At 38.1% G+C, this 9,167-nt stretch overlaps 1 pseudogene; it reads right to left on the minus strand.

Annotated features, from left to right (window-relative positions):
* Positions 1-477: 477 nt before the first annotated feature.
* LOC126061125 (olfactory receptor 8B3-like) lies at positions 478-1,127 on the minus strand (annotated as a pseudogene).
* Positions 1,128-9,167: the final 8,040 nt, after the last annotated feature.

Consider the following 9,167-nt stretch of genomic DNA (forward strand, 5'->3'; position numbering starts at 1 on the left):
ATGGAACACTGTAAGTACCTAATAAGAGACCTCCACTGCAATGGTATAATGTCACACTAAAATTGCTTGATTGGATCATTCACAGAACCATTAATATTTTTCCAAGAGAAAAAAAAAAAAAGGAAAGCCTAAATTTACAGTGAAAAAATACAGTGATAATAAATTCCTTCTTAATGTCATTCTTAGGAGAAAAAGTGAGAATTAGAAGAAATTATGCAAATGCTAAGTAAGAAAAAGCAAGCCCCCCAAAAAATAGAAATATATTATTGAAAAATAGACAAATACCACTCACCAAGGTAAGAAAAAATAGGATAAGAACAATGCCACCAAAAATACTGAAATTAAATATGCAGAGCCTCCCTGTTTTCTAACTACCTGCCCAGAGAGATATTGTTTCTGATCAAAACCTTTTCCTACTCAGGGTTTTCCTCACGGCAAGCTTAACATCTTTGCTTCTGAAGCTGTAGACTAAGGAGTTCAACATGGAACCACATTGGTGTAAAACACAGAAGAGTTTTTTCCCTCACCCATAAACCCAACAGAAGGTGGTTTAAGATACGTGAATGCACCTGATACAAAAAACAGAGAAACAGCAATTATGTGGGAACTGCAGGTTCTGAAGGCTTTGGACCTGCCCTCAATAGAATTGAGGCAAAGGATGCTAGAGAGAATGAAACCATAAGAAATAAAGATGGTAAGACTGGGTAAAATAATGTTGATGCCCAACACAATAAAATCCACCACCTCATTGACATAGATGTTGGTGCAGGAGACCTGGAGCAGAGGGAGAAAGTCCCAAAAGTAATGGTTGATGGTGTTGGCATCACAGAAGGTCAGTCTCAGCATGCATCCAGTGTGAGCCACAGCACCGGAAAAGGTCATGAAGTATGAACCAAATATATGTTTGGAACACACTTTAGGGGACATGGCAATGTTATACAGGGGTGGAATACAGATAGCAACATAATGATCATAGGCCATTGATGTCAACACATAGCATTCCTAAATGACAAAAAAAGGAAAAAGTAGAGGTGAGTCATGCACCCCTTGTAGGAGATAATATTCTCCTTTGATATGAAGTTCATTAGCATTTTTGGTGTAAACACAGAAGAATAACAGAGGTCTATGAAGGATGAAGGACAAGATAAAGAGGAAAAAGCACATGGGGGCGTGAAGTTGAGGAATCAGCCCAATTAGAGTTATCAAGCCCAAGTTTCCCAACACAGTGACCATATGCATTACTAGAAACTGGAAGAACAAACGGAGTTTAAGATCTTTTTGGTCTGTTAATCCCATCAGAATGAATTCAGTCACAAAAGAACCATTTCCAGTAGCCGTTTTCTATAGGATTTTTTGTGGAGACGAGAGAAAGGGGTTACATTAAATGGTAATCCAGATCACCCCACAATATCTCCTCCCACAAGAGTGGGGTGTATGCTGAGAATGTCTGAGACTAACCCAACCTGGGCCTATATTATTGGCCTTTACTACTACCATGACACAGAGTGACACTAACCTCCCATTATTACAGTCTTTGTAGACTAAAAATGGCAAAGATTACCTCCAACTTTGTCTACACACAGGATGTCAGTGTTGCCTTATGTAACATGATAGCTGGAAAAACCAAGGAACAAAGGAGAAGAAAGATGGCCAGGACTAAATCGTCTCTCTCTCATCTCATTATTTCTTCTCTTACCTGAGCTCTCTCCTCCCCAGTAAAATTGGAGGCAGAGGCCCTAGGATCATGGTATTGGCTTCAGACACAAATTAGTTGCTGGCAGAATGAGAACCATGAACACTGTTTCCAACTCAAAACTAAGGAACCAGAGTCTAGGAGATGTTCTGTAACTGCCCCCTGTCACAGAGTAAAAGTCATAAATGTAGAAACATCAGAGTTCCCTCCTGGGAGAGGAAACTTAGTGACTGGATCCACTGCAGCCCTAATGTCTGAACATTCCCTGTTCCCCCCTCAGTTAGATTCTTCCAACTACTATTAGACTGCACAAAGTGGGAAAGAAAGGGCATATCATAGATCCCAGCACTTTCTTGCAAAACAAGAGGATGTTAATGTGGAAGGAGTTCAGGAACTCACCTCCTTAGACCAGAAAACCTGTGTGTTTATCAATTTTTTTTTTTTTAACTCCGGTGCTCCTGGAGAAGAAATTTCAAGCTCTGAGGCTTTGCTTCCTTTGATTCTAACAGGATGTTGCCCTGGATTAATTTACGAAATGCCCTGAAAATCTTTTTGAGCTACGGATGATATTTTATGATTTAATATAGAGCATTCTCAAGCAACAGGGAAAAATCATTGTTATCACCTTCTCCACTTGATAAAAAACACATGACTTAATGTGCATTTATGGATATAATACACTTGATTGTAAACAGATTAGAACTGGGTCAGGCTGTTCCCCAGGGAAAAAATTATGCATGTTGAAGGTAAATAAGAGGATTGTGTTTACAGCTTGGATCCTGGTCTGTCTTTAGTTCCTTAGGTGTCAGTGTTTACACAAGTTTTCAACTCACTCAAGGGATTACACATCTCCCAATGCAGAGCCTAAAACAAACTCCCATATCCCTATCATCTTCATCTCTGAAGGGGAATCTATTGTATTGTTTTCTTTCCTCTTCTTCCCAAATCCTAAAGGGAGATTTTGCCACAAGATTTCTTCCTCCAGGCTTCTTATTTCATAATATCAAATACACAGGAGTGCAGTACCTGATTTCATTTGTTGTCTCTCCTGGGGTGTCTACAAGTCAGTTCTTAGCTTGTTGCCTTCCTTGTAAAGTCCTTACTTTAACACTTACTTGACATTTCTACCTGAAAGTCCTGCTTGGTCCTTAAATATTTCAGTAACTGAGTTCATCCACCTCTCCTCATTATCATACTAAACTGTGTGGGCTATGGAGTGAGAAGGCACATGTATGAATCCCGTCTCATATATGCACTAATTATAACAGCTTGTGCAGGAGACTTAAAATTTCTGTGTCTCAGGTTCACCACTTATAAAACAGGACTGGTAATAATAGCATCGCTCTCATTTGGGTTGTTGTGACAATTAAATGAGCTAGTATAAGCAAAATGCTTAGAACAGTGTCTGGCTCATGCTAAATAGTCAACAAATGTCACCTGTCATTCTCTGTGTTCTCATAGCTCCTGGTAGAGCCTCCATCATAACACTCATCAGACATATTTCTCCTTTTCTGTTTATTTCTGCATTTCCCTACAAACTATATGCTCTTACAGGGACTAAGACCACTTCTGTCTTGTTAATACTTTGCTTTCAGGGCTAAGAGTGGTGCAGATTATATAGTAGATGGTCCGTAAATATTTGTGGAAATTAAGTTGTTTTCAGGATAATGCCTTCAAAATATTTTCCACATTTTTCACCTACCAAATAAGAGAGTCAACCACCACAATTCATTCCATCTCTTTACCACAGCCACTACCCATGTTCAGGTACTTTTTCATTTTAAACTGAAGTGTACTACTAAATTGCATGGTCCCTAACTGTTTTCCTGTCATATTCCCACATATCTTTCTAGTTGAGCCATCTGCACTGCTGCCAGAATAATCACTGAAAGCACAACTCCCCTTAGTTAAGGGACTTCCAAAGGTTCTCCATTATCTTCTGGAATTTGAATCTTTGTAATAAACATATAAGTCCCTAAAACTATGCTTCTGCCTTGGCAAATATTAAAAGTGAAATCAAGTCTAAGTTAAGTTTGATGAGAAGCCAGGAAAGAAATGTTCTAATTGGTTTAAGAAATTTGACGTATTAAGTGTTGTGTAAACTCTTACTCTCCACAGAAAATGCAAGAAAGGGGAGAAGGTTTACATTTCAAGAACCAAAAGGTATGATGAACAAAGACCACTCCCCATGTGAACCAAAGATTATGTTTAGAGTTTGAATTTAAATCTGCTTAAACTCCCTTAACAAATTATTAAAAGTAAATTACAGTCTCACTCCTCAATGCTTACTGATAAGAAGCAAGATTCTCCCTCCACAATATTCAACTGTTAAAATGATATGTTTCTTATTAATATTGCAGGAATGTAACCCAAACATGTATTATCGGTTCCTAATATCCTAGCTTCAAGTTACAGAATGCTGAACTAAATGTCTGCTTAAAATAAGGATTTAGTTTTCTCACATAATAACAAATCTGGAGGTAGTATTACAGGGCTGGTTCGGTAACTTGGCATTCTCCATTCTCATCTAGGATCCAGGCTCTTTTATCCCACCGTATGCATCCTTTGATTTTAGTTTTCAGGCTTGTCACCTCATTGTCACCAATAACTTCTGTAGCTCCAAGAATCATATTTTCACCAACTGTATGAAAATGAGAAATCAAGAGGACAAGGCAAGAGAACTCCCCTCATGTGTCTCACTCTGTTACCTTGAAATAAATCTCCAGAAAGCAATAGATGATTTTCTGTATATCTCTTCAGTCAGAATATGCCACATGACAAAACTAAAACTCAACAAAAACTTTCCATACAAGCAACTCGTTTCAGTCTGTACCATGAGTCTTTTCTAGCATGTGGGAGGAGAAAAGAAGGAATGTATATTGAGTAAGTCACCAGCACTGCTTGCCACAATCAAGAAGCTTGCGAAAAAAGTTTGTCTGGCATAACATAGTTCACAATGTTACATTCTACATCCTAGTGGTGAGTAGAGTCTGGGGTCTTAAAACCTTGTAAGTGTCCATCTAAGATATAACTATTAGTGTTTACCTGTCCAGAGCAAAAAAAAAACAAAGGAAACTAGAGATTCAAAGAAGAGCTTTTGAGGCAAGGCCCAGATGGTGGACTAGGCAGACATTTCCACTGATCCCTCTTACAACAAAGACCCAAAAAAAAAACAAGTGAAGCAATTATATATATGACAAGTTAGGAGCACTGAACATCAAAAGCAAAGTTAGAAAATCAAACAGTGTCAGGGGGAGGGAGGGACGGTTCAGAAGCAGCAAGGAGTGCCAAACCTGAATCAGTGGAAATTGGGGCCCCTCCGACGCTATTCCTTAGTGCAACAGCAGCAGGGCAGATGGTGTTCAGGGAGCGGGTTCCTCAGGGAGAGACAGCAAGCTGCACAGTCTACTCATGCCTCTGGAAGCAAAGAAGAAGAGCAATCATGGAAAAGATAAGTATGTGTGTCTAATTTACCACACCACCACCCTCCAAGCCAACTTCAGTGGTTGTTGATTTCCCTGGGCCTGACACAGGCCCTACTGTGCACCCTGAGCCATTTTCCTGGCCTTGGAGAAGGAATAAAATGACAACTGTGGGAAAAGATAATCTAATGTCTCCCCTAAGCTAGGAACTCAGGGCAGAAGTGGCTCCTGTCTAGGCACAAATGGTCCACAGACATTGAATGCCCTTAACACTACAAGGACCTGTGTGGACCCATTTCAGGAGTGTAGGCCCTTGCTGGCAGGCTGCAAAAATGTATGTGCCTGAGCTCTGACTTCAACTGTTTTAGCAGTGTGGTTAAGAGGCAGGTTTTTGATCATTGACACCGCTCTGTCAATTAACAGGGGTCTGAGGACTAGTAGTTCCACCCACATCACCTACTCAGCCGTGCTTGACAGAGATCCAAGGATAAGTGGTTCAGCTGAAGAACTCACCCATCTGTGCACTCTAGGGAAATGGTATGCACTTTCCTCACAGACACTAGAGGAAGATTGTCAGCTCCCTGCCTTGTTCAGCAAATGGCCGCCTGCTGCAACCAGATACCTGTGCTTATACCAATCACCCTTACCCCTCTAAGACTGTAGGAAAGAGACTGTACCACACACTTAATGACCAACTACCTGAACATCTGAGCTGAATCCATACAAAAAAAGTGAACAGACTCCTAGGCTCATAAACCTGGTAACAGTTTTAGGCATCTGGTAATAGGACGTTAGAGCTTCAAAGGCTAAAGTAATCAAGCTAGCTCACTCAAACATGCCATTTGGGCATATCAAAACAAAAAACAAAGCAAGAATCTGGGACACAGTAAGCAAACAAAATCAACTAATACAATAACTTATAGATGGCTCAGAGACAACAGTCAATATCACATCACATAAAGAAGCAGACCATGATCACTTCAACAAGCTCTCAAAACAAAGAATCAAGGACGCCTCCAGAATAAGAGGTCTTCCTGGAATTACCAGAGGCAGAATACCAAAGATTAGTATACAAAACTCTTCAAGACATCAGGAAGGAGATCAGGCAAAATGCAGAACAAGCCAAGAAACACACAGATAAAGCAGTGGAGGAAAATAAGAAGGTCATTCAAGAACATAATGGAAAATTTAATAGGCTGCCAGAATCCATAGAGAGACAGCAACCAGAAATTCAGAAGATTAACAATAAAATTTCAGAATTAGACACCTCACTAGAAATTCAAAGGAGCAGAATTGATGAAGTGGAAGACAGAATTAGTGAGATTGAAGATAAAACACTTACCAGCAATATAATCAAAGAAAAATCAGATAAAAGAATTTAAAAAAAAAAATGAAGAAACCCTAAGAGTCATGTGGGATTCTAACAAGAGAAATAACCTATGAATGATTGGAGTACCAGAAAAGGGAGGGAGAACAGAAAAAACAGAGAGAATTGTTAAAGATTTGTTGGCAGAAAATTTCCCTGATATCTTGAAAGATGAGAAGATATCTATCTAAATGCTCATCAAACTCCACATGAGGTAGATCCTAAAAGAAAGACACCAAAACATATTATAATCAAGCTTGCCAAAACCAAAGATAAAGAGAGAATTTTAAGAGTTGCTAGGGATAAATGAAAACTCACCTACAAAAGAGGGTCAGTAAGAATAAGCTCAAACTACTTGGCAGAAACCATTCAGGCAAGAAGGCAATGGGATGACACATATAAAACATTGAAGGAAAAAAACTGGCAGCCAAGAATCACATATCCAGCAAAACTGTCTTTCAAATATGAAGGTAAAATTAGAACATATCCAAATATACAGACTTTTAGGGAATTTGTAAAAACCAAACCAAAAATAAAAGAAATACTAAAAGAATTCTCCAGTCAAACCAAGACTAGAACACAGGACAGAACAACCAGATATCAACCCAGACAGGGAAATAACAAAAATAAATCAAGATTTAAAAAAAAGCACTCAAAACAGAGAAACAGTGATGTCATTATGTAAAAGATGACAACCTTAAATCAATAAAGTGGGATTAAATATGTAGTCACAGATCTTTCATATGGAAAGGAACTCAAAGTGACATAAAGAAATAAAAGCATGGTTTAAACTTAGAAAAATAGAGGTAAATATTAAGATCACCACAAAGGAGAAGAACAATCCTACCCATCAAAATAAAATACAAGAAAAACATAAAGACTCAGCAAAAACAAAATTGACAACAATGAAAAAGAGGGAAACAATATATATAAAGAAAAACTAAGCACAAAAAATTAAGTGGAAAAAAGAAAATGTCAACATCACACAAAAAAGACATTAAAATGATAGCCTAAACTCATAAAAAAACCTATCCATAATTATGCTGAATGTAAATGGAATAAATGCACCAATAAAGAGACAGAGTGGTGGAATGGATTAAAAAAAAAACAGGATTAGTTTACATGCTGCCTACAATAGACACACATTAGACTTAATGATGCAAACAAACTAAAACTCAAAGGATGAAAAAAGATATATAAAGCAAAACCAAAAAAAAAAAACCCACTGCCATCGAGTCAATTCCAACTAATAGCGACACTGTAGGACATAGAAGAACTGCCCCATAGAGTTTCCAAGGAGTGCCTGGCGAATTTGAACAGCCAACCTCTTGGTTAGCATCCCTAGCACTTAAGCACTATGCCACCAGGGTTTCCATATCAAGCAAACAGCAGTCAAAAATGAGCAGGAGTGGCAATATTAATCTCTGACAAAACAGATTTTAAAGTTAAATCCACCACAAATGATAAGGAAGGACACTATATAATGATTAAAGGGACAATATAGCAGGAGGGTATACCTATATTAAATAATTACGCACCTAACAACAAGGCTTCAAGGTACATAAAACAAACTCTAACAGCATTGAAAAGGGCGCTAGGCAGCCCCACTATAACAGTAGACTTCAGCACACCACTTTTGGTGAAGTACTGAACATCCACAAAGGAGTGCAATAAAGACATGGAAGAGGTAAATGCCACCATTGACCAATCTGACCTCACAGACATACACAGAACACTCCACCCAACAGCAACCAAGTATATTTTCTATTACAATGGACATGGAACATTCTCTAGAATAGACCACATATTAAGTCATAAAGCAAGCCTGAAGAGAATCCAAAACATCGAAATAATACAAAGCACCTTCTCTGACCATAAAGCCGTAAAACAGAAGTCAATAAGAGAAAAAGAAGGGAAACGAAATCAAACATTTGGAAACTGAGCAACACCCTGCTCAAAAATGACCAGGTTATAGAAGAAATTAAGGACAGGATAAAGAAAGTCATAGAATTCAATGAGAATGAAAACGCTTCATATCAGAATCTTTGGGAACAGCAAAAGCAGTGCTCACAGGTCAATTTATAGCAATAAATGCATGCATACAAAAAAGAAGAAAAGGTCATAATCAAAGAATTATACCTACAAATTGAACAAATACAAAGAAAGCAACAAAAGAAACCCTCAGGCACCAGATTAAGGCAAATGATAAAAATTAGAGCAGAATTAAATGAAATAGAAAACAGAAAAAACAATTGAAAGAGTTAACAAGACCAAAAGCTGATTCTTTGAAAAGATTAACAAAATCGATAAACCACTAGCCAAACTGACAAAAGAAAAACAGGAAAGGAAGCAAATAACTTGAGTAAGACATGGATAGGTGATATCACAACACACCAAACTGAAATTAGAAGAATCCTATCAAGTTACTATGAAAAACTGTACTCTAACAAATTTGAAAACCCATAAGAAATGGATGAACTTCTAGAAACACACTACGTACCTAAACTAACAAAAAACAGAGTTAGAACAACTAAATAAACCCATAATGAAAGAAGATATTGAAAAGGTAGTCAAAAAATGCCCAACGAAGAAAAGCCCTGGCCTGGATGGCTTCACTGCAGAGTTCTACCAAACTTTCAGTGGAGACTTAACACAACTACTACTAAAGGTATTTCAGAGCATAGAA

The sequence above is a fragment of the Elephas maximus genome, chromosome 17 (assembly GCF_024166365.1).
Source record: "Elephas maximus indicus isolate mEleMax1 chromosome 17, mEleMax1 primary haplotype, whole genome shotgun sequence".
Taxonomy (NCBI): domain Eukaryota; kingdom Metazoa; phylum Chordata; class Mammalia; order Proboscidea; family Elephantidae; genus Elephas; species Elephas maximus.